The sequence below is a fragment of the Hemitrygon akajei genome, chromosome 17 (assembly GCF_048418815.1).
Source record: "Hemitrygon akajei chromosome 17, sHemAka1.3, whole genome shotgun sequence".
Classification (NCBI taxonomy): domain Eukaryota; kingdom Metazoa; phylum Chordata; class Chondrichthyes; order Myliobatiformes; family Dasyatidae; genus Hemitrygon; species Hemitrygon akajei.
In genome coordinates, this window is record NC_133140.1 from 33,890,793 (window position 1) to 33,909,562 (window position 18,770).

The 18,770-nt window shown below is 45.4% G+C and overlaps 2 long non-coding RNA genes across 2 annotated transcripts; both read right to left on the reverse strand.

Moving 5' to 3' along the window:
* Nucleotides 1-9,139: 9,139 nt before the first annotated feature.
* On the reverse strand, nt 9,140-13,499 carry LOC140740590 (uncharacterized). The gene is made up of 3 exons (XR_012101884.1): nt 13,424-13,499; nt 10,421-10,698; nt 9,140-10,126 (listed from the first exon to the last, which is right to left on the reverse strand). It is a non-coding gene; the product is annotated as an uncharacterized lncRNA (long non-coding RNA).
* A 2,100-nt stretch (nt 13,500-15,599) lies between these two features.
* LOC140740970 (uncharacterized) lies at nt 15,600-18,549 on the reverse strand. The gene is made up of 3 exons (XR_012101972.1): nt 18,445-18,549; nt 16,816-16,943; nt 15,600-15,767 (listed from the first exon to the last, which is right to left on the reverse strand). It is a non-coding gene; the product is annotated as an uncharacterized lncRNA (long non-coding RNA).
* Nucleotides 18,550-18,770: the final 221 nt, after the last annotated feature.

Here is an 18,770-nt window from a genome sequence, read left to right on the forward strand (position 1 = left end):
TCTCCCAGTGGCCACACATTTTAATTCCACATCCCATTCCCATTCTGATATGTCTATCCATGGCCTCCTCTACTGTCAAGATGAAGCCACACTCAGGTTGGAGGAACAACACCTTATATTCTGTCTGGGTAGCCTCCAACCTGATGGCATGAACATTGACTTCTCTAACTTCCGTTGATGCCCCTCCTCCCCCTCTAACCCCATCCTTAATTTTTAATTTTTAATTTTTGTTCTCTCTTTCCCTCTCACAATAACTCCTTGCCTGTTCTCCATCTTCCTCTGGTGCTCCCCACCCCCTTTCTTCCAAGGCCTTCCATCCTATAATACTCCCCCTTCTCCAGTCTTGTACCCCTTTTGCCAATCAACTTTCTAGCTCTTAGCTTTATCCCTCCCCCTCCTCTCTTCTCCTGTCATTTCGGGTCTTGCCCCTCCCCCTCCCACTTTCAAATCTCGACTCTTACTATCTCTCTTTTCCATTAGTCCTGACAAACGGTCTTCACCCAAAACATCGACTGTATTTCTTCCTACAGATGCTGCCTGGCCTGCTGCGTTCCACCAGCATTTTGTGTACGTTGCTTGAATTTCCAGCATCTGCAGATTTCTGGCTGTTTGCATTCTATTGGTGGAGGGGTCAGAATGAGAATCAGGTTTAAAATCACGGGCATATGTTGTGAAATTTGTTGTTGTGCAGTAGCAGTATATTGCAACACAACAATAAAAACTGTATGTGACGTTAAGTATATTTAAAAAGTTAGGTGAAATAACAGTGGAAAATCTATAAATAAAATGAAGTAGTGAGGTTAGTTCATGGGTTCAGTGTCCAATCAGGATCTGAATGGCAGAGGGGAAGAAACTCTTCCTGAATCGCTAAACCAGGGGAAGTAAGTTTAAGGGACTGAGAAAAGGAACAAAGTGTTTTTCACCCAGTCAGTGTTATTGACATAGAGGGATGATGCGAAGTAGATTGCTCTTTCAAGATGCCACAGAAACATTGTCAAATACCTCAAATATTTGCTGACCACCCTGCCAGTTGAGCACTTGGTTACTCAGTGAGGCTGAATAAAATACTCAGGACTGCAAAACATAGAAACCTGCAGCACTTTACAGGCCCTTTGGCGACAGGGTTGTACCGACCATGCAACCTGCTCTAGAAACTGCCTAGAATTTCCCTACCGCATAGCCCTCTATTTTTCTAAGGCCCATGTACCTATCTAGGAATCTCATAAAAGACCCTGTTGCATCAGCCTCTACCAGCTTCACTGGCCGAGCATTCCACGTACCCACCACTCTCTTGTGAAAAACTTCAATCTGATATCCCCCCCTGTACCTGCTTCCAAGCACCTTAAAACAATGCCCCCTGATGTTAGCCATTTCAGACCTGGGAAAAAGCCTCTGGCTTTTCCACACAATGCTCTCATCATCTTACACACCTACCTCTATTAGGTCACCTCTCATTCTCTGTCGCTGTCAGTACAGCTGAACTCTGTCTTTTTGTGTGTTCCCCCCTAGCTGTCAGTCTGTGGTTTTGTATTGTCATGTGCTCCTGTCCCCACTCCTGCTCTACTCCGGCCCCTGTATCACTGAGTACTCCGTCTCTCACCTGTTTCTCATTATTACCTGTATTGCTGTCGCCTGTGTCTCATTGTGCTCCACCTATCATCTGCCTCTCTGTTTATTGTTCCGTGTATTTCACTCCTGTGTTTTCACCTGTTTGCTGCCAGATTGTGCCAGTGAGTTTTCCGGAGCCTGTCCAGCATTTGTATCTGTACTCTGTCTGTCTGAACGTCGACTCTGCATGTTTCCCAATTCTGGTCACTGGATTTCTCTGGATGTTTTGACCTCTGCCTGAACTTTGCTGCTGACTTTGTTTGCACCTTGGGATCTGCTACTCAATTAATATCACTGTGTGCACAGTACTGGGTCTGCGATTGGATCCCTCTTCCAGCGTCCTGATAGTACAATCTGCCTAGAGTGGATCCAGCAGACCCCAGTCGTCTGAAAGTTATCCTGGAACAACAGGGAGTGATGCTGGTGACACTCCAGAACCAGCTGGCATCTGTGTTTAGGGCAGCGAAGTCGCTTTCTGCTGATGTAGAAAATCTTGGGGCCCAGACTCAGTCACTCGAACTGCCCCAGAGTGTCCAACACAATCTGTGACTGCATCTTCCACCCTGCGCTCTGCGTCCTTGCATGCTCCTCCTGTCCAAGAGCCCCGTTTACCTCCTCCAGAAAAGTACTCAGTGAGCCCAGTACCTGCTGCTCTTTTCTTTCCCAGTGCACTCAGATATTTGAATTACAACCAACAACATTTCTGACTGATCGAGCCAAGGTAGCCAATGTCATCACGCCAACTGCCCAGGCTCCCCTTTCTGCATAAGTTTTCAATGATTTTCTGAAGAGATGAGAAAAGTGTTTGATCACCCCAAACGTGGGAGAGAGGCTTCCCGTGAAATGCTGCCCATGCACCAGGGCACAGATCTGTGTCGGATTACGCCATAGAGTTCTGGACCCCAGCCACCTCCAGCGGCTGGAACTCAGAGGCACGGTACGACACCTTCCTGAATGGCCTCTCCATTGACATCATAGATGAGCTGGTCACCCAGGACCTTCCTGCCCCCTTTGAAGCCCTGGTGTATTTGGCCATCCATATTGATATTTGCCTTCAGCAGTGCCACAGACGGAGGTGTTCCTGGGGGCAGTGGGTGATTTCCAAGCTCCTGGTCAGTCTATCTTGCCCTGCCAGTTTCCCCCATTTACAATTCCCATTGCAGAGTCCAAGACTATGCATGTTAACCGTACCCGCCTGACGCTGATTGAAAGACAAAGACGAATCAGCACCCGCTCCTGTCTGTACTGTGGCCAACCAGGCCATTTCATCTCCACTTGCCCAGTAAAAGCCAAGCGCTCACCAGTGGGACCAAGAGTATTGGTGAGTGTGACCCGTGTCTGGCCCTCCTCGACGCCACTCACTCTCATACCTGCTTCTCCAGAGCGGGGCGTCCAATCTCCATCCTGGTCGATTCTGGTGCGGAGGAGTGTTTTATAGATTCCAGCTTGGCTGCCCAGTGGGGGTTACCCACGTCTGCTCTCCAGTCACTATTGATGGCCAATGCCTTGAACAGTCAGAGACTGGCTAACATCACCCATGTCACTGTCCTGATGAGTCTCAGTTTATCTAGCAACCATCATGAACAGTTAAGCCTTTATGTTATTGACTCTCCTCAAACTGCCATTGTCCTGGGCCACCCCTGGTTAGTTGAACACAACCCCCACATTGACTGGCTCAGTCACAAGATCGTAGGCTGGAGCCCATTCTGTCAATCCCACTGACTCCAGCATGCTCAGAGCCCCTTGTCTCCAAGCCCAGATCCCCCCCCCCCCCCAGAGGAATTTCCAGACCTTAGTGCCATCCCTCCTGAATACATGGACCTCAAGGCTGTGTTTAGCAAGTCCCGGGCCACTTCCCCACTGCCTCATTATGCATGTGATTGTGCCATTGACATCTTGTCTGTCACATCCACCCCAAGGGTCTGCCTATGTTCCCTGTCTGTACCTGAAATAGAAACCATGAATAAGTCTCTGACTGCAGGCATCATCCAGCTGTCTTCCTCCCCTGCTGGTGCCAGTTTTTTCTTTGTTGAAAAATGGATGCTCCTTGCATCCATGCATTGATTACCAGGGACTGAATGAAGTCACTGTTAGAATGGTTACCCTCTTCCGCTCATAACCTCAGTATTTGAACTAGTACAAGGAGTCTCAGTTTACGCCAAGCTTGATCTCAGTAATGCCTATCATTTTGTCCGCATCCATGAAGGGGATGAGTAGAAGATGGTTTTCAACATACATCAAGCCATTATGAGTATCTGGTCATGCCATTTGGTCTCACCAATGCCCCTGCTGTCTTCCAAGCCCTGGTAAACGATGTTCTCTGGGACATGTTGAACCAATTTGTTTTTGTGTATCTTGACAACATTTTGACTTTTTTCTAAGTCCCTTGCTGCACAGGTCACATCTGCAGAGTTCTCCAGCGCCTTCTGGAGAACCAGCTCTTTGTGAAGGCTGAGAAATGTGAGTTTCATCGCAATACCGTCTCCTTCCTGTGGCTCGTAATTTCAGGCCGTTCCATTCAGATGGATCGACAGAAGGTTAAGGCGGTGGTTGAAAGGCCCCAACCCTCTACTCATTGGGAGTTGCAATGCTTCTTGGGCTTCACTAATCTCTATCGCCGCTTCATCAGAGAATACAGTACACTGGCTGCACCACTCACTGCTCTTAACTCATTGGCTGTCAGGTTCTCCTGGTCCCCGACTGCTGAAAAAGCATTCTCTGTCCTGAAGGAAAGTTTCATCTCTTCCCCCATCCTGATTCAACCCAACACCGACCGGCAGTTCATTGTGGAGGTGGATGCATCTGATGTTGGTGTGGGATCTGTTCCCTCTCAGCCCTCAGCCAAGGATGAGAAGGTACACCCCTGCGCCACCTTCTCTCACCGCCTCACTCCCACGGAGCAGAATTACGATGTCGGAAACCAGGAGCAGCTGGCTGTGAAGCTAGTTCTGCAGGAGTGGAGGCATTGACTGGAGGGAGCAAAGGTGCCATTCTTGGTGCGGACTGATCACAAGAGTCTGGAATATATCTGTACGGCCAAGCTTCTCAACTCCCATCAACTTCGTTGGTTCCTGTTTTTCTCAAGATTCAATTTTACTCTGCCCTTCCGCCCAGGTTCCAAGAATGGAAAATCTGATGCCCTCTCCTGAAGATTTCCCCCATCTGAGCCCCCTGAGGTAATTGATTCTGCAGTAACACTTAATGGAAGCCTCCAGAATTGACCCAAGAAGTGTCGGTGGAGTGGACGGAAGGACAATTTGACAAACTAGAGACGCTGTCACTTTACTCCAAGTTATTTTGACACCTAAACACCTCAGCCTTCAGCAGCAACCCATCCTTCTTCAAATAAACAAATCGAAATTCAAAAATTCTTTGTGTATAAACATCTCCCGGGCTTCCAGCCAGATGCTGGTACAGGAAGCCCAAGAAGAGTTTATTTGTCATGTACACTGGGAAAGCAGAAGATCCTTTTTCTCATTGTGTATTTAGTCATTGTCGAAGTGAACCCTGGCAATGGGATTCGCATTCATCCTGCACCATTGCCAGCAATCACCAACACCCTACAGTGGTTGGTTGTCCGTTGTGTCCAATAACAACAGAAAACCTGTGGGGGAGAATTCTTAAAGTGGAAAAGCTGTAGCACTGGGGCAGTTCCACTTTCTTGACCTCTGGAGTCCGTGTCCAGTGGTACAAGTGGTCATCACAAACTGGGAGCTTCCTTGGTTGCAATAGATGACCATGACTTATCTGTGCTCTGTTACCTGCTTCACTCTCAATAAAGCCTTGCAGCATTTCCTTCCTAGCCATTGGATCTCATCCATCCAGTCCACCAGAGGTGACTTCACATACTTGGATAGGCATGTCCCTATCTCTCCAGGGTACAAGGCCCACCGGGTACCCTCTCCTGGTTTAGGCTACCCTGTCCTGGTTTAGTCCACCCATAGAAACAGTGTACTGGGGTGTGGCAACTGTCGCATGCAGACAACTATTTGATAAGAGCTGAGTGTCTGCTGGCGTCCAAAGGTGTGTGCGCTGCTACAGAATAGTCATGACAAGCCCTCTCACCAGAGGTGCTATACCTGAACACCCCACACACCCACAAACACCCTAAACATCACTCTTAAATGGAACAGGAGCATCTGTTTGATGGGTAACCTGAGGTCAGCATCTTCATTGCAATTCCATCTCTGATGAGATCTACAGAATCTCACCGTGTAACTCACTTCAGAATCCTGGCCCTTCCTCATTCCTGCCCTTCACTATAAGATTGCTGTTGCCACCTGTGACTCAGCAGGTAGTGTACTACTTCACAGTTCCACCTACCCAGGCTCAGCCCTGTCCTGCAGTGCTGTCTGTGTGGAATCCGTGCGATCTTCCAGTGGCTGCAGGAGTTTCCGCAGGATACTCCCATTTGTTCCCACATCCCAAAGAAGAGTACGTCGGTAGGTTAACTCATCACTGGAAATTGCCCTACGGGAGCCGAGTGGGAAAGCAATCTGGGTGGAGTTGGTAGGTATGTATGGGAGTCACGACACACTGAAATAACTGGGGAAATAGGATTAATGGGCTTTCTCAAAGAGCTGGCAAATACAGAATGGGCCAAATGGCCTCCTTCCATGATGTGAGAAAATGTGAAATGTATTTTATGTTCCTTCTTTCTAACCAAAATATCTGCAGAATTTGTAATACACTTTATTGCAATTGCAGAAATAAATTACCATACACAAAATGAAATAAATTGCTATGTTTACACATTTTCTCCATTGCAACACAGAAGGATCAAACTCATTCCCTTTACAAACCACCTGAACAGACTCAGTTCCGTTCTGAGTAACATTCTGGCATTTATGATTTAACTGTCTGTTAATAAGTCAAAAGAATCTTCCTCCAATTTCATAAAAGTGGGTCACAGCCGATGAAGTCTGTTTTGAAGGATAGTCACTAAAAATGCAGGCAAATAGCACAACAAGACTTCAGAAACAACAAAGTGTTAATAGCCAAATAAATCTGTTCAGGAGCTGTTGCTTGAGTGATGAATATTGGTCAGAACCCAGGGATATCTGGCCTTCTCCTTTGTGGAATCGATCAGTGTGATCCTTCATGTTGTACTGAAGGGGCAGCATGGGCCCTGGTTTCCCTTTTCATCCACACCAGCCTCTCCTCTCCTCTCCCACCCCCTGCGGTGCTGCACTCAGCTCACAGTCTGGGACACTGAGGAGAGTGCCCTGTGTAACAGCCTCTCACACACCTCATCCATGTAATTATCCAGGGGGATGTGACTGGTGTTGATCCATTCATTGTAAGAGAACATGTTGTGTTGCTGGTACTCTGAACATGGAGAATGACATATCATGACTGTATTCACTACGTATGAACTGTATGTATAAAGTATAAGGTTTGGGGTTAAAAGTGCAAAGTTACCAGATACTTCAAACCAGCAGGAGTGAGGGAGTCCCTGGGGGTGAAAGGGAGTGTGGAGTTGCAAGAGCCTTGGTGTGATGGATGGGATTGAGGGAGTCCCAGGGTGACTGGGGCAGGAGTGATTGTTGCTGGGTGGGTAGGGGGGAGTGAAGTTGCAAGATTCTCGGTGAATGGGGTGGGAGCATGGGAACCCCAGGGTGACAGGTACATGAATGTGGGAGTCCCAGGGTGAGAGTTACAGGAGGGATGGAGTTGCAGGGCTTCTCTGGGGAGTCTCAGAGGTAACATCTGGGTTGGAATCTTTGCAGCACTGAGAAAGAAACAGGTCTGACATCAGGTCCGTTAACCTACTGCCACTAAACACCAACTGATCTTTTCCATTCCCTACTGGGTATAACTGAGTTACCCTCACTGGGACAGAGTCTCGATTCTGTCAGCTGATGTTCCCTTAATTTACTCTTCAATGTAAATGTTACAGCAAGTTTGTGGAATAGTTACAATTACTGAACATAATAATCAGTACAATATAGGTTAGAATTGACACCTGTATGGATATAAAATTTCTTGTAAATGTTCTATATCCTGCAGAAATACATTCAGCTGTCACCAATTGTAATAAACCACTTTTTTTTAAAAAAAGGAATGTTTTTAAAAAAAGGAATTGCTCAAGTAAGTCAGAGGGTATACCACTCTGAAATAAGGAAACTGCTATGCTTTAGTTAGTGTTGTATAATTTCCATTTTCCAGTACATTGGTTGTACTTTCTAATTCCACTCCGCTCAAGGTGGGAAGCTGAAAGAGATGATTGTAGATGTCAAAACAAAGGGTTTTGGCCAAAGACTTTGATTTTATTTCCCTCTGTAGATGTAACATGACTTGCTAAGTTCCTCTGGCAATTTTCATGTGTTGCACAAAGGTGCTGGCCTGCTTATGATTGACAAGGAAACCAACCTATAAGGAGAATGCCCATAAAGATGGCAAAATTTCAACCAGATATTCTGACAACTGAAGGATACCTTTGCAAATTAAAGTAGTGGGTGATTTTTGTAATTAACATGTACAAGTTGAACATTGAAATCATTAACACTCACAAAATGCAGGAGGAAAAGAATCTAAGGAAAAGAGTACAGTTGACGTTTCAGGCCGATATCCTTCATCAGGACTGGAGGAAAAACGTTGAGGAGTAGGTTTAAAAGGTGGGGAGAAGAGAGGGAGAAACACAAGGTGATAGGTGAAACCCGAAGGGGGAGGGGAGAAGTGAACAGTTGGGAAGTTGATTGGTGAAAGAGATACAGGGCTGGAGTGATGATGGCACTAACTTTGCATCTTTGGAAACAGCTCTATTTCCATCTTTCATCTCTTTTTTCTCCTTTTCAGGGTTCTTTTGAAGACCCTGACCTGGAGTTACATTCTGACTTTGGTGCTCTGCGGGAATGGGACCCGCTCTCAGGGCCTCATTTTGATATCCCAAGGACGCAGCCTGGAAGACCAGTGCACCTTCAGGGTGTTGTATTTTTGTCGCTCTGGAAACATGCTGATTCTAGGCCGGTGCCCCTGACTGAGGCGCCGTGGGAGAACACGGATCTTCGGGAGCAGCGGGTTAGCTGCCGTGGGTTGTGTGTCCAGAAATCTGCACCTTTCTAGGGCTGATTATCTGGGCGCAGAGCTCGGAAAAAACGACACCACAGACTCTAATATCGTAAATCAGTGAGTTGTTTGTTATGTCCCACCTCTCACTGTGAAATGGGGACACCTCTTTTTTCCTCATTAGGGAGAGGGAGAGAGCCTGTGGTTTATCGAATTACCTGGTGAATGAGTAGTTTTTGGGGGTTCTGCAAGTCTGTGTCTTTATTGATGCTTGCTGTATGCTTGAGTGCTCGGTGGAGGGTGCTGATGCTATTTGCTGGTGGGGATGAGTGGGGGAGGTTGCTGCCTTGTAGCTGCTTGTGTGTGGGAGGGGGAGCTGGGGGAGGGGGCTATGGGGTTCTAAAGTTTAATGTCATTCATTCTCTGGGACACTCTTCTGATTTTGTGGATGTTTTTGTGAAGGAAAAGCATTTCAGGATTTATATTGTATACATTTCTCTGACATTAAATGTACCTGTTGAGAAGGAGGAATGTAATAGGAGAGAACAGAAGGTCATGGAAGAAAGAAATGGGGGCAGGAGCACCAGAGGGAGGCAATGGGTAGGCAAGGAGATAAGGTGAGAGAGGGAAAAGGAGATGGGGAATGGTGAAGGGTATGGGGGGAACATTATCAGAAGTTTGAAAAATCGATGTTCAGGCCATCAGGTGGTGGGCTTCCCATTCGGAATACAAGGTGTTGTCACTCTAACCTGAGCGTGGCCCCATTGCGACAGTAGAGGAGGCTAGGGATAGATCTATCAGAATGGGAATGGGAATGGGAAATGGAATTAAAATGGGTGGCCACTGGGAGATCCCACTTCTTCCGGCAGATGGAGTGTAGGTGCATGGCAAAGCGGACTCCCATTCTAAGCTGGATCTCACTGATATACAAGAGGCCATACGAGGAGCACCGGACACAGGAAATGACCCCAACAGACTCACAGGTGAAGAGTCGCCTCACCTGGAATGACTGTTTGGGACCCTGTGAGAGGAGCTGTAGGGGCAGGTGCAGCACTTGTTCCACTTGCAAGGACAAGTGCTGGGGGAGATCAGTGAGGAGAGACGAATGGACAAGGGAGTCTTGTAGGGAGTGATCTCTGCAGTAAGCAGAAAGTGGGAGTGGGAGGGTGGGAAAAGTATGCTCAGCGGTGTTATTGACCTTGATTGTCCCATTGTGGCTCAACAATTGAATACTTGAATAACCCTTTAGGTCAACAAATTACTATTAGGCTGGTCTTCAAGTGCAAAATGCAAGTCACCCATGCAAAGAAAAATTAGAGATATTGGTTCTGATTTTTAAGGCAAGTTGAAATAATAAATGCTGCTCTTAATTAAAGTTTATAATCAGCGGGGTCTTTTCCAGCAGATGCAGTTTCATTTCCATTTCTTCTTTACTTCTCTGATGTGTAATTTGTATTTTGCTCTTTGGATGGTCGTTTTATAGCATAGTACCACAAGAATATATAAAACCCTGCAAAGATTCAAGAAGAAATTAGCATTGAGATATTAAACATTTTTCAGAATTTGTCTACATCTGCTATTGAATATGCTAGTTATTTTAGTTCTGATAAAATAAAACATATCAAATATACCTCTGGTGACCATTAACTTAAAAAAAACCTTTCAGTTAATTCCTCTCATTTTTAAAATAAGTAAATGAAACATTAATAAGTTAATAAAATAGCAGAAATACTTCAAGATTTGTTACCATTTATGGTCATTAATTTATAATTGTTACAATCTACCTGGTAAATCTCTCACTGACCTTGCAGGGAGTTTAAGATGCAAAACAGGTACGTTTGAACCACGTACATTGGTCCATGTGAAAAAAATGGCAAAGCCCACGTCATGCCCAGCAAAGAAGTGAGGCCGAGGACTGTCCACAGATCCTTCCACACAGATCTTGACACAGAACTGAATCCTTTTCTCATCTGTGCTAGCTTGACACAGACGGTGATTAGCATTGTCAGGTTCCAAAGCCATATCATGCCGATAAAGCCACAGTTTGTAACATAATGCACTTCATCATTTGTTATCCAGCACCTGTGTAAAAATATATAAACCATGATCACGTGCCTGTCTAAATGTCTCCAAAATCTTTCACCTTCTCTACTTCCATCACCTCCCATGGCAATACGTTCCAAACGTTCAACTCCCTGTGTCTGAATTCGTACCTGGTAAATATCCATTAGATTTTCATCCCCACATCTTAAACCTACGCCCTCTAGTGTTAGACATTTCTACACCACGAAAACAGTTCTAATTATCTAGCCTATCTGTACTTCCATAAATTTATTTACTTCTATCAGGTTGCCTCTCAAACTCTGAGGCTCCAGAGAAAATAATCCGAGTTTGTCCAACCCCTTCTGAGAGTTAATATTCTATAACCCATGATACATCCTGGAGTACTTCTTTGCACCCCCTGCAAAGACTCGACATCTTTCCCGAAATGGGGCAATCAGAACAGCACACCATTCTCCAAATGTGGGCTAACCAAAGTTTTACACCACTGCACACACGACTTCCCAATTTTTATTCCCCGCACTTCCTTCAAACCAACGGGGTAGCCATGGGCACTCTCATGGGTCTCAGTTATGACTGTCTGTTTGTCGGTTACCTGAAACAGTCTGTGTTCCAAGCCTACACTGGTGACCATCCCGCACTTTTCCATGCTACATTGACGACTGCATTGGTGCTGCTTCCTGCACCAGTGCTGAACTTGTCAATTTCATCCAGTTTGGTCTAAATTCCACCGTGCCCTCAAATTCCCCTGGTCCATTTCTGACACTTCCCTTCCCCTTCTCAATCTCACTGTCTCTATCTTTGGAGACAGCTTATCCACCGATCTCTATTATAAACTAATGGACTCTCACAGCTACCTGGACTAGACCTCGTTACAGCCTGCTACTTGAAAAATGCCATCCCCATCTCTTAATTCCTCCATCTCTTCTGCATCTGCTCTCAGAATGAGGCATTTTATTCTGGAACGAAGGACATATCCTCTGTTTTCAATGAAAGTGGTTTCCCTTCCTCCACCATCAACACTGCCCTCATCCGCATCTCTTCCATTTCACCCATGTTTGCTCTTACCCAATCCTTCTGCCACCCTACCAGGAATAGGGTTCCTCTTGTCCTCACCTACCACCCCACCAGCCTCCATGTCCAGCACATAATTCTCCAAAACTTCCATCACCTCCAACTGGATCCCACCACCAAACACATCTTTCCTTCCCCTCTCCCCCCCCCCCCCACTTTCTGCTTCCCACAGGGATCACACCCTATGCGACTCTCTCGTCCATTCGTCCTTCCCCACTGACCTCCCTTCTGGCACTGGCGCTTACCTTTGCAAGCAGAGCAAGTGCTACACCTACCTCCACACCTCTTCCCTCACTACCATTCAGTGCTGAAACAGTCCTTCCAGGTGAGGCAACACTTCACCTGTGAGTCTGTTGGCATTATTTAGTGTTTGGTGCTCCTGGTGTGGCCTCCTTTACGTCGGTGTGGCCTGACGTAGATTGGGAGACTGCTTTGCTGAGCATCTACACTCTATCCGCCAGAACAAGTGGAATTTCCCAGTGGCCACCCATTATAATTCCACTTGCCATTCCATTCCAATATGTCCATCCATGGCCTCCTCCACTGTCGTGATAAGGCCTCACTTAGTTTGGAGGAACGACACCTTATATTCCATTTGGGCAGCCTGCAACCTGATGGCATGAAGATCAATTTCTCAAACTTCCAGTAATGACTGCCCCCACTACTTCACCATTTCCTATTCCCTTTTCCCTCTCTCATGTTATCTCCTTGATCACACATTGCCTCCCTCTGGTGCTCCCCTCCCCACCTTTCTTCTTTCTGCCATGGCCTTCTGTCTCTTTTACCAATCAACTTTCTAGCTCTTTGCTTCATCCCTCCCCCCCTAAGTTTCACCTGTCACCTGGTGTTTCCCTTTACCCTCCTCCCACCTTTCAGATCTACTCCTCAGCCTTTTTTCTCCAGTCGTGCTGATGAGTTTTGACCCAAAACATTGACTGTACTTTTTCTGTAGATGCTGCCTGGCCTGCTGAGTTCCTCCAGCATTTTGTGTGTGTTGCTCAGATTTCCAGCACCTGCAGATTTTCTCTTGTTTGTTCCCAATTTTTATGTTCAGTACCCTGACTAATCACTGCAAAGTGATATCTAGTTCAAAAATGCATCTTGAACAGATAAAGCTTTAACTTAATCCTTTCCTTATGTTTCATGTTCAGGTCCATGATTTGTGACAGTGGTGGGGAGGGAAGAAAATTAGTTCATTGAAGTGAACTCATGGAAAGTTGGTAAGTAACCTCCGCTGATAACTGTTCCACATCTAAGTCACTGCAACCATTTATCTCCTTTGTCAACGGAAAGGAAATGGCAGACATAGTATGATGATTCTCCAGCTAATACTGAGTAGCTGAAGAATAAACTCTAACTCTATCCAAAGGATGTTGATGTTTTACTAGCCTACTGGTTACCCTCCAATGTCTCTCCATGATAGAAAGTGCCCATGGAATGTTTGATTGTTGGGTACAACATAGCTAATCTGAACCTGTTTCCTGACAGATTTCACAGGATGGTAACGTGGCCACCATCTAATGCCCAATGTCAGCTGACTCAGAACCTCGGAGTGCTCTTGCCTGTATGACTCTACCTACACACATCTAGTTCAGCTGAAATTCTCGTCACAGACTGAGCAATGGAGATAAATATCAACATTATTTCTGTTGGCATGGTTAACCAGACCTACATGGAAACAGAGCTGTTATTGTCCTGCATTTTGATTTGAAACTGTCCATAATTGTCCTTGTCCACTGCAATGCACAAAGACACCACCACAGCAGGGATGCCTGTCAAAAGAAAAAAATGACATGTATTCATCCTGTGGTCATCACATATAATTCATTATGTACGCTGTTGAGAATGTTAAGCTGTAATTGATTTATCGATTAGAGGTTTGGCATAGTGATAAATTATTTTCCAAATATTGCATTCATGCCATGACCAGGAATAGCAGATGAATGATGAAGAATAATGATGTTTAAAAACCATACTTTAAATGTATTGTTAATTCTGCACCAAACTTTGCAATTGGATTATTCTTGAAGTTTCCGCAGTGACGGTCATAACTCAGCCCCAATTACTGTTGAATGATGAACGTGATGCAGACCACAATCGCAACAAAAATGGGTTAGATGTGCCCAAAACTGGGGGTGCGAGGGGAGGAGGGAGAGTGGGGTTGGGGGTACAGGGAGAGAGGGAAAGTTAGATAAATAAGGATCTCCACAAAGCAGATTCAGAATCTTAGAAAGGAGAGAAAAAGTATTGACATGAGTGGAAAACAGCTGAAATGCAGGACCCAAGGCAAGGATTTGGTCGGATGATAACCAGGCAATGATGTCAATCGGTTTTCCTCTCTGAATATTGCATTATTATCAGTAATGATACAATGATAGGAAACAAAATGCAGAATAAGAGAATGAATAACTAATAGATAGATAGATAGATAGATAGATACTTTATTCATCCCCATGGGGAAATTCAACTTTTTTCCAATGTCCCATACACTTGTTGTAGCAAAACTAATTACATACAATACTTAACTCAGTAAAAATATGATATGCATCTAAATCACTATCTCAAAAAGCATTTATAATAGCTTTTAAAAAGTTCTTAAGTCCTGGCGGTAGAATTGTAAAGCCTAATGGCATTGGGGAGTATTGACCTCTTCATCCTGTCTGAGGAGCATTGCATCGATAGTAACCTGTCACTGAAACTGCTTCTCTGTCTCTGGATGGTGCTATGTAGAGGATGTTCAGAGTTATCCATAATTGACCGTAGCCTACTCAGCGCCTTTCACTCAGCTACCGATGCTAAACTCTCCAGTACTTTGCCCACGACAGAGCCCACCTTCCTTACCAGCTTATTAAGACGTGAGGCGTCCCTCTTCTTAATGCTTCCTCCCCAACACGCCACCACAAAGAAGAGGGCGCTCTCCACAACTGACCTATAGAACATCTTCAGCATCTCACTACAGACATTGAATGACGCCAACCTTCTTAGGAAGTACAGTCGACTCTGTGCCTTCCTGCACAAGGCATCTGTGTTGGCAGTCCAGTCTAGCTTCTCGTCTAACTGTACTCCCAGATACTTGTAGGTCTTAACCTGCTCCACACATTCTCCATTAATGAACACTGGCTCCATATGAGGCCTAGATCTCCTAAAGTCCACCACCATCTCCTTGGTCTTGGTGATATTGAGATGCAGGTAGTTTGAGTTGCACCATATCACAAAGTCCTGTATCAGTTTCCTATACTCCTCCTCCTGTCCATTCCTGACACACCCCACTATGGCCGTGTCATCAGCGAACTTCTGCACATGGCAGGACTCCGAGTTATATTGGAAGTCTGATGTGTACAGAGTGAACAGGACCGGAGAGAGTACGGTTCCCTGCGGCGCCCCTGTGCTGCTGACCACCGTGTCAGACCTACAGTCTCCCAACTGCACATACTGAGGTCTATCTGTCAAGTAGTCCACTATCCAATCCACCATGTGAGAGATATTTGGAACAACTCAGTAGCAAGTAGCACCTTCCATGAAATGAAGTTAGTTAGGGTTTATAATTTTATAACTGCTACCAGCTTCAGAAATGGGACATACATAGGTTTCATGATGGTGCTGTGTTTAGGAGTACCAATGCCAAATTGACATCAGGCACCTATCCATCCTGTACTCTTTAGAAAAAAATATTCTACTGGACCAACTGATGTCAAATGTGTAAAGTATCGATTGTTGAAGAGAAAGTGAATAAATGACCCAATACTCATCAACCCATCAAAGCCAGTTTCTGTATGTAGCGTTTGACATAGGTGTTGAGCACTTTGATCAGCATCAGGTAGAGATTAAGTCCTTCAATTGCCATCCATGTGAAAGTGCACAGTAATGAATAGTGAAGGAGCACAGCCATCGTCTTACAGAGACCATCAATCATCAGCTTACTAATCCACTCATTGGTCAGGAAATTCATATTCAGTAGAAAGCAAGCAATGCAGAGGTTAATGTGGATCTGGGTGGTGTGATCACCTTTAGTCTTCCTAAAACAAAGAGACAACTAGATACCAACATTGTGAACTAGTCATACTTCAAGAACATTTCTGATTCTACAGAGATAATATCACATGGAAACAAACAATTCAGCTTTACACAGCCGTTTTAGTCATTTTCAAAGGGATTGGTGACTGTCAAGACAAGAGGGAAGCTACTGTGGGAACGGTGGCGGCATGGAGAACCAGATTCAGAACTGTGTTTACAGAAGGGACAGTCTGAATTCCAGGCAGAAAACATCTCTCAGCATTGACTCGGAATGTCCCCTTTCTGCCATTCTTCCCTTCTCCTTCTCCTCCCCTGCTTCTCCCCCCTTCCTCCTCTCCCTCCCTTGCTCCCTCTGCTCCTGTTTCCCAGCCCTTTGAGACTCTGAATTGAGAGGCTGAGCTGCATTCTGTAGAGTGCAGTGACCACGAGCCACTGTGGTGCCGAGCTCCTCCAGAGAGTTTCACACACTGAAACACTTCATCAGCGAGCCTGGAGCCATCACCGAGGCTTTTGTTGTGCTTGTGTGGGATCCACACCGGAATCAGGAGCCAGGTGGTAAAGGAATCGATCACCCCTTTGGTTTAACAGTGACTCAGGCAAGGGGGACACAGCTGGTTTACAGGCGGTGGCACACAAGGAGTATGCCATCGGCTGTAACCTTATTCCGGTGCAGATGTCCTCAATTAGCATTCTGCATCCAGTAAGTAATGAGCATTCAGCTTTTAACACTGAGGACACCACTGTCAACACCCTTGTGTTGTAAAGGAATCAGCTTAGCCGTCAAATGGTTTGTAACGTAGTGTCGGAACTGGATAATCTGTAGTTAGTGTCAGGGTCATTGTTGGGTAATTTATACAGAGATAGTTAGTGACAGTGTGAGTGATGAATAATCAGTGTCCATTTCTTTACTGCTCCATGGAAAGATAATTAGAAGGTTCACAGCAGAGACTGATCTGTGAAACACACAAGCTCCTGGGTGGACTGAGGTTACGACAAGGTGCAGTCTGATCAGTGATGCTCCCACAGAACTCACTGGATGGGGTCACTCACCTCACCACACAGTAAAGGAATACTGTGATGACTGAGAAGACGGCAGAGATCGCACAGCCAATCACTGTGATGTACGTTAATGACAGCTCATCTTTTTCATCCAACGTGTTGTTGTCCAGGCGTAAGTCCTTTGGGAAATAATGGTGATTGTTGAGCAATGATTAAACCTGTACTCAGTCTGATTTGTCTATTCCTGGAGGTGATTTAAATTTTTGAAAATAAATTTGGTTGAAAATTAACAATGCCTGAAATGCGTCTGATGTAAACTTGAACTGTTCCCAGGAAACAAGCGTCCCAGACAGAAGATCTGAACACATCTGCTGTTCATGCTGAAATGAGGCCACACCTCCCAGTGAGTAGTTTGGTCACACATGGAATCTGTCACTGCCATCTGGTGTAGTGTCTACAGATACACCCCAATCATGTTGCTGCTCGCTGTTGCACCAGTCAGAAATCACTAGTTGAATTCCAGACCCGGACAAGGCTCACACTGGTTGTTAGACTACATTGATTTCAAGGGGGATTGTACATCAATGGGTTGGGAGGCAAACAGGAAGTTGAGTTACTTTTTAAAATGATTCTGTTTTCCTCCCAACATATTTAGTGTCAGTATTATGAAGCACAAGAAAGCTACAGTGGGGAGATTACCATGTCAACCCTCAATGGGAGCTGATCCAAAATGGGATCAGGGTAAATGGGTGCTTGACGGTGAGCATGGTCAGTGCACCGATTGACGGTTTCCTTGCTGTATGACCCCATGATGATCACTGCTGTCCCCATTACTGAACAGCAGGTGGAAGTTCCAAAGGCAATACAAATTCCAGTGGCTATTCTGCCTTATGTCATTGTAGGTCACCATTAGTAAAATGCTGCCTTGGGCTGGACCTTGTTGGTATTCATGTCTTCTCTTGGAGTGGCACAGAGCTGCTCATGTTTATGGCCAAGTGCGTACATTTGCTGTATCATTAACCATGTGGGTGCCAAATCTCAGTACCGGAATGACTCCATCCTGACCAGGGGTGGGAGATTGGATGGCTGATTACTGTGTGGGTAGACATATTCAGGTCATCATATTTCCACAGGGTGATTTGGTGAAGCAGCTGACTTTGAGGGGTGAGCAGGACTGGCTGAAGAAGATGAAGAGTTGAAAAAAGGAAAGAGGAAAGTGGGCAGCTCAGTGGCAGAGCTAGTAGATTCTCTGTCTCATAGCTCCAGTGACACAGGTGAAATCTTGACTTTGGGAACAGTCTCTGCGAAGTTTACATGCTGTCCTTGAGGCCACATGTGTTTCCATTGGTTCCTGTGGTTTCCTCCCATATCCCAAAGTCCTGCAGGTGATAGGTTATTTGTAAATTTCCCCAATGTCTGGGTGAGTATTGAGGACCTGGGGGGGGGGGGAATTGTAGTGGGAGAATCTGGCGGGATGAGGGGGTTAGGGGGAGAATATTATGAGATTATTATAGGTTGGTGTAAATGAGTTCTGGGTGGTTAAATCAGAGTTTGGCTGAATGGCCTGTTGTGTGCTGGAGAAATCAACGATATAACTCAATGAAAGGGACAGACAGCTACGCCTTCTGCAGGTGACCAACTCATCTTTATTGGGAGGGGGGGATCAAATGTAAAACCTACCAGCAGCACAGCAAAGAAGGTCAAATGGTCACACACACAAATGGTTTGATGACCCTTAACTGTTGTCTTACAGCCTGTGGAATTCCAGGAGTCTGAGATGTTTTCTGTAACATCAATCCAGGGTTTAAAGATTACACTGTGAGGTTTCCAACACTGACTGAAATATTTAAACTGGTTTTCAGCTTACCATTTTCACTTTCAAACAAGAATACACATCGATATGATCCTTTCTGAAATATATGGATTTGTTTAGTTAGTTTGTGTGTTACCAGAAACCTGTTGCAATGACTGTTCAGCAATGTATACATGTACCAGTGTGGGCATCA